Source organism: Elaeis guineensis, chromosome 7 (genome assembly GCF_000442705.2).
Source record: "Elaeis guineensis isolate ETL-2024a chromosome 7, EG11, whole genome shotgun sequence".
Lineage (NCBI taxonomy): Eukaryota > Viridiplantae > Streptophyta > Magnoliopsida > Arecales > Arecaceae > Elaeis > Elaeis guineensis.
Genome location: NC_025999.2, coordinates 3,080,200 through 3,088,760, shown reverse-complemented (window position 1 = coordinate 3,088,760; position 8,561 = coordinate 3,080,200). Strand labels below are relative to the sequence as shown.

General features: G+C 36.2%; 1 non-coding gene across 1 annotated transcript; it reads right to left on the bottom strand.

The window, feature by feature from the left end:
- Positions 1–7,921: 7,921 nt before the first annotated feature.
- Positions 7,922–8,027, bottom strand: LOC140859582 (small nucleolar RNA R71). The gene has a single exon (XR_012143117.1). It is a non-coding gene; the product is annotated as a small nucleolar RNA R71 (small nucleolar RNA).
- Between the last annotated feature and the right edge of the window lie 534 nt (positions 8,028–8,561).

Below are 8,561 nucleotides of genomic sequence, written 5' to 3'. Positions count from 1 at the left end.
CTTCTTTTGTTCAAAAGGCTTGTCTTGGTGTTGTAGTTTCCCTAGTTAGTTAATGCTTAATAAGTTATTCTCGCTTTGGACATTATGCATATTCAATAGAATGTGGATTACTTTTGCTACTTTGAGAACTTAATTTGAATCATGTTAGCTACTATGAGCAGGAGTTAATAGGATTGAAGAACAAAATCCATCACATCAGGAAGTTGAGTTGCATGTCTAACTTTAGAAAGTTATAACTTGATTACATAATTTTTAATTTTTAATGTCAAACGTACAAAAAATAGTACAATAAAAATGTAAAAAATACTAAGTACAAATATAATAAAAACTAAGTCCACAAGGATGTCGCGGTGCCCGTAATCGCTTGGACCTTCTCAGGAAGGTCCTCGCCGGCTGCTCCTGCTGTGATGGCTCCTCCCCTATATCAGTGGAGGAGATCTGTTGATCATGCTGCTTAGGAATAACTGATACTGTCGGATCATCTACGAACTGAGAGACTCGTTCAACCCTCTCATCTGGATACACGGATGGACCTGAAAAGAAAGTATCATACTCACGTGGCCAACTGATATCCGGTGATGTCATCTGGGAGATATAGGAAGAAGAAGGTGCTGCCATCTGTGGATCAAAAGGTGGTGGCATCTGTGCAGCATCTAATGATGACATCTATGAAATATGCGGTGATGGCATATGTGAAACATATGGTGACGGCGTATATCTCATATCTGACGTCGGGACTGCTCTATACCAAGGCGCACAGCTATATGGATCAACACCAATCGCCATCAATATTTCAAAACTTGTTCTCTCTATCTCCCACAGTATCCGAATCCGTTCATCCTCATCAGTCGTAGATAAAGCACGACGAGCATCCAACACAAGATCCGATATATAATCAGTCTACAAAATAAAAATAAAACAGTCAGTATAGTATAAAATATAAAATAAAAATATAACACAAATAACATAAAGTAATTTTCGTAATCTTACCAAAAGACGCACAGTAGAACTCTCGCCATCGTATCCAAGAACTGCATACCGAGACTGTCCAATGACTTGCACCGTAATGCTAAAAAATCAAGCCATATAGTCATCGGTATATGAACGACCTCTCAAAATAGGATCACCATGAACAATGTGATCTCGACGTGCATCTCAAATATCGATGTACTCTACATGTCTGATACGCCAGTCATTACGAGCTCTCCCTCGTCGATCAATACGATGAAGTCCCTGGCTGGTATCAAACTGCTCTGGGATGCCCTGAATCTGACCAAACTGCCGCAGGATACGATCGAAAAGATGCCACTCTACCATATCAAAATAAATAAGTGGTACCCTAGCAGTCCATATGTCGTGTCCAACTGTACACATCTGCGGCAGTATAGCCAATATCTCATCTGTATATGACTCCCACAAAAACTGATAGAGTTAAAATAAAAAAAATTAGTAAGCTAAAATTTTAATAGATTATGAATACTGTAAAATGATATTTGTAAAAAATTTAAAATTTATCTGTCTATATGTATCAACTAATGTATCTAACTGGCACCTATAAACCCGTGCCACTATCGTCGATACGTGATGAACGTTGAATGCAACGTTCCATCTGTTTCACAATGTACTCATGTTAAATAAATTTTATCAAATTTAAAATAGTAAATTTGAAATAAAAAAATAATATTTTGATACCTATTTTCTAATGATCCGTCTAGTCTGAATGGAACATCAGGATCCTACTGCTCTGATGGCATCTCGAGCAACTGTCGTCGTAATGGACTGATAGTCGGCATACGCTCCCATACTCAAATCTGTAAATTTTAAAAAAATCATACATGATATACCCAATGTAAAATATAATTGAATATTAAAAATAAAAATTTTTAATTCACATACCTGTAATAATACAAGATAACTATCAATCTCGTTTTGATCAGTATAAGAACCCCGACACATAGTTCTGTATAGGCAAGCTAGTACTGTACTTTCCCAACTGAGTCGACGAGTAAAGTCTAAATCCTCTAATAATGATAAAAATATCAACTTCATCTTATTCGATGAAGTATCGGATAACAGGACATCACCTAACAACCGCAGCACCTGACCCCTAACATACTGCTGCACCATCTCCTCTGGTGCATCATCCGTAATATGAAAATATCGATAACGATCATCTAAACACTCAATCCTAAGTCGTGAATGATCAAAAAAATATACGTCAGGCTCAAATCCTAGCAATTGCAAGCACAAAGCCTGCCACTTCAGAATGGTAAGTGTGGAATCAACTTCGGTAACTGGATCACCATCAACTGGTAGTCTAGTAAGGATACTGACATCCTGTAAAGTGATGGTCGCCTCACCAAATGAAAGATGAAATGTGTGTCTCTGGACGTCATCTCTTAAGCAAAGCAGTAATAAGACCAACGTCCATCTGTATACGACTAATTCGATATACTCCATAAAATCTCAGATATCGTAAATAATCTAATACTTTATGTGGGATGTCCTCTGTCCTCCAGAAGTCAAGATCGGATCGTTATAGACGAAGGTGTCTGGGCTCCTGCAATAAAATATAATAATTAGATAACGTATATGACTTTTAAAATAAAAATTTAAATAGTAAATAGGATTAGAATGCTTACGCCGCCATCTAAATAGTCTGTGATCGATGGTGCTCCTGCAATGTAAGAATACTGCTGTCTCAAGGATCGGGATACTGCGGATCGTAAGCCATAATACACTAATGAATCTAAAATAACGATATTATCACAGGTGTATTAAAAAATAAGATACAATATATTTTAAAAAATATATATTTTAAACATAATATTGTCACACAATACAACTTAAACACAAAATTCAGTTCATCTCAGAATATTAAACACGTAAATTCAAATACAATCTCACAGAAATACATAAAATAATAACGAAAATAAATCTTCAGAGCTTTTAATTTCTTCCACTGCTTGAAGTTAAAGTATGTTGAAGAATCCTAGGATAGCGACAGCGGTCATGATCCTGTTCCCTACAAATGCCACAGTGGTTCTTACTTCTTATTGATCTATCATCCATCTCATTTCGTAGTATTGTTGACTTTGGTCTACCTTTCTGCTTGGGTCTCAAACGATGATGATCAGGAATACATTTGAACATACGTGTATGCATCCAATAATCTTCATGTGGTAATAGATTAAAGTCACCACTCCAAGCATTCATATATGCTGTAATTGTATATACATCATCTACACTAAAATGAACAGCAATTTCTTGACACACAGCTAAAACATGTGAACATGGATATTTGTACATGCTTTACTTTCCACAAGAACATTTTTTTTCAGCTAAAGTAACAGTATGAAAATTTCCTCCATCTCGTAACCCTGCGCTTGCTCTCCTCGTAAGCACTTCATATATACCTCTTTGAAGGTTGAATGCTATTACTCGGTGCTGGTTAGCTTTAACTTGATCTTCAGCAATCTTAATTGCAACATGAGGAGTAAAAAGATTATTTAGATTCTCCTCTACATATCTCAAGGCTTGGGCATGCCTCGTATTGAAGTATTTCACAAGACGATAAAATGTCATTTGAACACAAGCTGTAATTGACACATTTCTAGCTCTTCATAAAATACTGTTAAAAATCTCCGACAAAATTATAGTTAAAATACCATAGCACAGGCCATCATCATGTGCCAACGTCCACTTCTCCTTTTCTATCTCGGACAACCAGCTCCAAGCCTCTTCATTCACTATTCTGATCCTACCCATGATAAAGTTGAACTTGCAAACTTGATGAGCGCTTCCTGCTTGCCATACTGCTCTTTTCAGCTGCACATTTTTAAAATAAGTGTTGAAATTACTGCAGATATGTCTTAAACAGTATCGGTGATAGGCACATGGTGGACTTCATCCAATAGACTCATCTGTGATGGCATTTAATATACCTGGATGCCTGTCAGAAATTAAGCATATTCCATTTCTATCTTTAATGATATGTGTTTTGAGCTGGAAAAGAAACCAACTCCAACTTGCAGTCGTCTCCTCATCCACAATTGCATATGCTAATAAAAATATCCCATTCTCTGCATCAATTCCTGTTGCAATTAACATCTTACCTTTAAACTTTCCATACAAGTGCGTGCCATCAATGCTAATTACAGGATGGCAGTGCGTAAAATCTTGGATAGATAGTTTGAAAGTCTAGAAAATATAATTTAAAACTCGAACATTGGAATTCACAGTTTGAAAAAAATTCCATGAAACAACTATATCGGAATTTGCATGTTGAAGTGCAGCCATATAATAGGATAATTTAGCATAAGACGGCTCCCATTCTCCATAAATATCAACCAATGCCTTCTGCTTTCCACACCATACTTTCCTGTATGACACTGTATATTGAAATTGATCATTAACGGTTGCCACAATAGCTTCAACTTTAACACCGAGATCTTTCTCAACAATATGTCAGACTAATGTGCTAATCATCCTTCCACGAACATGTTTGTGGTCTCGACTCAATTCCGTAAACAAACAAGTGTGAGGACCCTCATATTTTATGATTTAAAAATATTCATATTTTTTCAACAATGCAACACGAAGCCTCCATTTATAATTTTGAACATTATCTGATGATGCACATCGTACAGACCATAATTTCGAATGCGACTGAACTACATTGTATGTCCGATGCTTCATAATGTGATAAAAATCAACAACTCTCTTTACATAATCTTTACTCTCAAACATTAGATCTTTAGAAAATTCAGTCATCGAGGAGTCCCAAAATTGATTGTCAGAGTTCAATCTTCGACCAGCACTAACACAACCACCATCATCTAAATTTATATCGTTAAAATATTGTGGAGGTTCGTGCAAATGAGGTTGAGGCTCTTCCACATTAATATTAGCCTGAACATCTTCATCATCATTGTCATCTTCACCATCATCATCATTACTGCTACTGTCCTCATCCATCCAACAGTCTTCATCTCTACTTTCATCTGACTCAAAGTTTAGACTATCAGAATTTATTCCACCGACTATCCAGTCATCGTTTCCTATATGAGTGTTGATAAACACTTAATTTAAGTATTTTAAATTAAGAAATTATATTTAATTTATCTTATTTATTAAGAATTTGATGTTTCTTTCTATGTTTTACAGGAAAGGTGATCGCCGATACAAAGAGTCCGATTCATAGATCAAAAAGATTCAAGTTTGAAGAAAATTGGACTTAAAATAAAATTAAAATAAAAGAAAGACGCATCCGGTATTATAGAAAATGAAGATACTATGCAAGGAATCCAAAAAGGATATAGATGTCATTATGAAGGAACTTTTGTTTCTTTTTGGAATATATAAAAAAAAAAAGGGAAAAGGGTTTCACGTGAATTTTTTTGGTTCCTGGGCGTGCGTGAATCCTTTGGCGCGTGATATGAATTCAAAAGAAAAAAGATGGCGCGTGTGAATTCAAATGAAGAACCAGGCGCGCGTGAACACGCGGGGGCGGACGCAGGGACGGACGCGGGATGCGGCACGGACACGGGCAGGACGCGGGCAGGACGCGGGCAGGCGCGCACCGCAGACACAGTGGCGAGCAAATTAAATTTTTATTTGGAAATATTTCCAGTGGAAAGATTTGTATTTTTTTTTTAGTCCCACATCGGAAAACCATGTAAAACTCCTCCCCTCTAATATCTATAAAAAGGCTTTTGTACTCCCATTAGAGGGGGGAGCCCAGAAATTCTTCTAGAGCCTTGCATAGAGGAATAGAAAGGGATTACTTCATGAGCAGCTAGGCTAGCAGTCTCGGGAGTGGAGAAGAAATTTTGTAACGACACAGAGATGGTTTATTGTTCTAAACTTTCCTGTATTTCCTTATATGCAATAAAGATTATGCTTTTTATTTAAATTATCATGAGTTCTTTATTTGCTCCCTATCATATGCTTTTATTTATGTTTTCTTGTTAGATTAATATTAGGAACAACTTTTACTTTTCGGAGATGCGTCGTGATCTACGGATACGGGGCGTGCCGAGGAAAGAAGAGTTGGTTACCTAGTACTTTCCGGAGACGCGCCGTGATCTACGGGTACGGAGCGTGTCGAGGAAAGACAGGTATTTTTCCTAAGATTAATCACATCTATTTAGTTAAAAAAGAGATACAACTTTGCTAGTGCAAATTAATTCAAAACTCCCGAGCTCTTTATTTTTTAATTACCTCAATTTTACGATAATTTATTTTCTAAATCAAAAACAACGCTTCTTTCTTTTAACTTGCAATCTCAACTTAGCCCAAGGTCCCTGAGGATACGATCTCGACTCATCCTACCTACGTAGTAAGTAGAGTTATTTTTGGTGCTATCAACGACTACGCATCAAATTTTGGCGCCGTTGCCGGGGATCTTGGCACGGTTGAATTAAAAAAAAAATTTTTTTTTTTTAAAAAAAAAGAAATTTAAAAAAAAAAAATATACTTTTCAATTTTTATTTCTCGTTTTAAAATTTTTTTTTTCAGTACTTTCTAGCTAGATAATCTTATTTGCATAATTACAGAATTACCTTGCATAACTAATTTACTATTTAGAATTTTGCTGCTTAGAATAATTTGCTACTTTTCATAGCCCAGTAATTTATTGCTTTTTAGACTTAATCACTTAAATTTATTTTCTTGCAAAATTAAAAAAAAAATAAATTAAAAAAAATAAAAAGATAAAATTATATTAAAAAAAAAAAAAAAAACCACTGACATTTCATAACACTTAACTAAAATAGCGTAACCTTAAATATAAAAATTTCTAACTTGATTGGACACCTTGTTTATTTGCATTGCATCTCCATAATTAATCTTAAGGGCAATAACCCATTAACCAGATAAGGTGGGGATTTGATCACCCTTCCTTGGCCCACAAATCACTCCCTTGCATTTGCATAACCTAGACCTTAATTTAAAATCAACTAGACGTCAGCCCTAGGAATTTCGAGCTCAATAGGATAAGAAAGCTCTAGAGTTGAACCGAGTGCGGATTGGTTAATTGCTCAGTGTCTAAGGCAAGTGATTAAAGAAAGTGGTTTTCAATTGGTTCCGTTGACTGACCTGGCCAACTTAGTTGGTGTCTAAGGAAAGCAACGAGCAGGGAACCTCCCACATCTTACGCTTACCTGGCTGAGTCAATTAGTCAGTCTTGAGCTTGGAGTGCTCAAAAGCAATCTTGAAAGTTAGGAGCTGTCTAGATCTAAGTTAACCTTAGGATAGAGAGTCTATGATTGTTTAAGTTGATTGCAATTAACATCTAAACATTAATTAATTTCTTCCTTTTCATAGATTTAAGATTCTTAGGTTCTTTTCTTTAGATTTTCTTCATTCTTTTCTCACTTTATTATAAAAATATATTAAAAAAAAAAAAAAATTCTGTGTGTGCTCTATAGTATAATTGTAAGGTATATGCTTGGCCGTAGATCGTTATGACCAGAAATCCAACCTTTTGATCCAGAAATAGAAAGAACCTTTAGAGCCAACAGACATAAAAAGATGGATCGAAATCAGGAGAATGATCCACCCAAGCAATTGAAGGAGTACTTTACTCCTTCCACATATACCTACTCTCCTTGTATTCAAGTACCCCCCTGTGGAGGCCACTCAATATGAAATTAAGTCCAGTATAATCCAAATGTTACCTTCATTTTATGGACTTAGTAATGAAGACCCTTATAAACATCTTGAAGAATTTCTTGAGATATGCTCAACTGTAAAAATTCACAACTTCTCCGATGATGCTCTTAGGTTGAAATTATTCCCTTTTTCATTTAAGGACAAAGCCAAATACTGGCTACATACTTTGGATTCCATGACTATATCAACCTGGGACCAGCTGCAAGGAGAGTTTCTCAAGAAATATTTTCCCATAGGAAAAACTAATCAAATAAGGAAAGCCATAACTAGTTTTTCCCAATTAGATGGAGAAATATTTCATGAAACATGGGAGAGATTAAAAGACCTTATTAGAAAATGCCCCCACCATGCTGTACCCAAGTGGCAGTTAATCCAATGTTTTTATGATGGGCTCTCTGAAAGACATCGACACATGGTCGATGCATCATGCAGTGGGACATTTATGCTGAAAAGTGAGGATGAGGCATGGCAACTGTTTGAAATTTTAAGTGAAAATTCATTACATCATATGTCTGCCTCTATTAGAGATAAACCCATGTTAAACTCAAAAAGAGGTGGAATATATGAAGTAGGAAATGCCATAGATATCCATCAAAAGGTAGATGAACTGTCCCAAAAATTAGATCGTCTTCTAAACACTGGACAATCCTCAATTCCACCTAATCCAATCCAAGAAGTTTGTGCATTGTGTGCAAGTCCGAACCATTTTGTTAGTGAATGCCCAGCCGCACCCCAATTTCCTGAGTTTGTGCACGAGCAGGTTCAGCAAGTCCAACAAGCTCGCAGACCAGGAAACGATCCATATTCGAACACTTATAACCCCGGCTGGAGAAACCATCCAAATTTTTCTTGGAGACCACAACCAGTGGTTGGTCCTGCCACACCTC